At 32.0% G+C, this 2,950-nt stretch overlaps 1 protein-coding gene across 2 annotated transcripts in view; it reads right to left on the reverse strand.

Moving 5' to 3' along the window:
• Positions 1 to 673: 673 nt before the first annotated feature.
• Positions 674 to 2,950, reverse strand: part of LOC106688370 (uncharacterized) — an 83,779-nt gene continuing 81,502 nt past the window's right edge. For both annotated transcript variants that reach the window (XM_014432790.2, XM_014432791.2), the window contains one exon: positions 674 to 806. The gene's annotated coding sequence lies outside the window, so the exon portion shown is untranslated. The remainder of the gene's footprint in view (positions 807 to 2,950) is intronic.

Here is a 2,950-nt window from a genome sequence, read left to right on the forward strand (position 1 = left end):
TAATGGTAAAATAATATATACAATATTTACAGAATCGACCTGAGGATCCCTGAGCCCACTCTATCCCCCACGTGTGAGGGGTAGAGCAGAGCTCGAGAGATCCCAGCGCATCCCTCTCGCCGCATCACTGGTAATGAGCCAGTGGAGGCTAAGCAAGTGCGCTAAAGCCGCAAACACTCAACTTGAGTGGAGAATCTGACCATTGCCAGAACAAACAATAATTAATATTGAAGGATATGATGGTGTGGGTTGTAGTCAAAATAATAAAAAAGCTATTTATAATATAATGTTTCAACCCACATTACAGGTCTCCATCAGGAGTTACTTCAAAGTGGAGGGAAGTAGTAACCATACTTCGGTTAGTTCTCAACTACCCTTCACTCAAGCCTAAGACCTGCAATGTAAGTGAAACGTCAGCTGTCAATAAATAGTTTTTTTACTATATGAGATCCATATTGACTGGCACTTGGATCACCTAACCCACCCTTCATGGACAACTGATTTACTTCTAATAATTAGTATTGTTGTAATAATTAAAAATCTATACAAATAGTTAGCATAAATGTTGAATAAACATATTTTAGATTTATATTTCTTTTAATATTGAAAATTGTTTCACAAGCTGATAATGTACAAAGGACTGTTTTATATGTACAAAATTAATGAAGAATAATGAGGAAGAGATTAAGATTTATTTTGGGAATGAAATGACATTCAAAGATCTCCAGGAAGTGTTTAATGTGTGATCTGTTTGGCCTCACTGTCACATTTGAGACATCCAATGGAATATAGTGAAACACAGCTATCTAGAAAAATGATAAGTTTATTAGCAAGCACTGAATAAAATCAATACTACAAAAAATAATGTAAAATGATATTGCTTTAATTATTCAATAATTTAGTAAGCTATAATTAATTAATTATTTTTAGGACAGGGGAATTTTTTGTTAGTTCCGAATTTTGTCCTAAATAAGTTCAACCGAAAAATACATTTAACATATACATACATACATACATTACAAGACCATTGTATTTGTTAAAAGATCTAACCTTATCTAAGATCCAATCTGGTGTACCTGATATAATGAATACCAAACTTTGGTAAAATTCCCTAATTTTTTCAAGACATGATATATATAATTTAAGTAATCTTCCTACTTATACAATAATAAGAGGCAATATAATACAATTACTTTATGTGCTAATTTACAATAGAAGAACAAAATATCAGTAATTCTTAATCACAAAAATTAGTGAACACAATGTGATATGTTTGATGTGATTTTTCATATGAATATTTATTACTATTGTTTAAACTTACCATATAAATAATGATTTTTATTCATGACGGGAAATTCATCAATTAAAGCTAGTAAGAATATCAAACTACCAAATACCAAAACAAATAACAAAGTTAAGAGCCACAAAAGGCACTCTTTTAAAACTAATTAAATTTTCATACAAATTCATAACCCTACAGCTCAATTTGGAGGACTGTAAAGGTGTGGAAAATCTTAAGAATGGAAGTGTTGGTATAAAAACGCCAAGAGCCACAAATGACATTTTTTTTAACACCAATTCAATTTGTATAAAAATTTATTTCCCTCTAATTCAATTTAGGAGGCTCTAAATGTGTGGAAATCTTAAAAATGACGGTGTTGGAATAAATATGTTAAGAGATCCAAAAGGCACTTCTCCCACACAAACTCAACTTTCATATAAACTTTTAACCCTATAATTCGATTAGGAGTGGTTGTAGAAATAGTAAGAACTTTAACTATTGGATAGGACACACTCTTGACTGAAATTTGTTATAGGAAATAGTTTTTATTATTTTGTTTATAAAATAAAATGGTAGATGGCGACACTGCTCTCACATGGGATAGCTTGGCGTCCCTTGGGTCTAAAAGCCTACTTTATTTGTAGAAAACCAGGTCACCTGAAAGGAATGCTGGTTTAACAAAGAAAATAATAGACGACACTGGAGAAATGGACCCTCAGATACACAAAAGCCTCTACCAAGAAGACAGCATAGAGTATCTTTGGCTAAAGAATTTGCCTTATGCGCAATTACCAGGGATAATAAGTATCTGGTGGAGGAAGGATCTAATAAAACAAAAGAATTTGAAAAGAAAAGCAAAGTCATTCTTTCCCAGGAAGGAAGAACCAAAGAGAGTGATGAACACTTTGAAGATAAAGTTCCTACACCAAAAGAACAAGTGACATCTGATTAACAACAATATTAAATGATGAAGAATCTGGCTGTGAATCCAAGGCTCCTAAACTATTAGCTGATGTTGAACATGAGATACTAGAAAATCATTTACATATGAGTTAAATTGTGATTAAGGTATTGATGGTGATAGCGGTGAAGTGTTGATGAAAATAAAAGTAACAAACAAAAAAACTAAATATGAAGGAAGTAAAAAATATACTCCTAGCAAGAAGAAGAAACTCAAAAAGAAAAGGGGATTTAGTGATGCATCAAGTATTGTTAACCAACAAAATGAACCAAATGTTAATAATGACGTTAAAGCAGATTTTGGTGAACATTGTAATCCTGACTATGAAAAGTCTGGATACAGTCGAAAGAAGAGAAGTCTAAATCATCAAGATTTAACAACATAAACCAATGTGAACCTAGGGGTCGATGAAGTGTTCTGTGAAATATTGAATAATATAGAGATGCAATTAAGTTTTAAAAAAATTAGGTAATAAATAAAAAGAAATAATAAAACATATTTTAGGTAGGTAATTGTAGAAAATAGGTTTTATTATTTTGTTTGTAAAATAAAACAGTAGATGGCTCTGGCATGGGATAGCTTGTTGTCCCTTGGGTCTAGAACAGTGGGTCGTGGCATCTATAAATGAAAACACATAAAAACTCTTTATAATGAGGTGTAGATAGTTGACCGTAGATTAATGCTTGAAGAAGTTTGTCGGGGGGGGG

Source organism: Halyomorpha halys, unplaced genomic scaffold (assembly GCF_000696795.3).
Source record: "Halyomorpha halys isolate HHAL.00 unplaced genomic scaffold, Hhal_1.1 Scaffold1113.1, whole genome shotgun sequence".
Classification (NCBI taxonomy): Eukaryota; Metazoa; Arthropoda; class Insecta; order Hemiptera; family Pentatomidae; genus Halyomorpha; species Halyomorpha halys.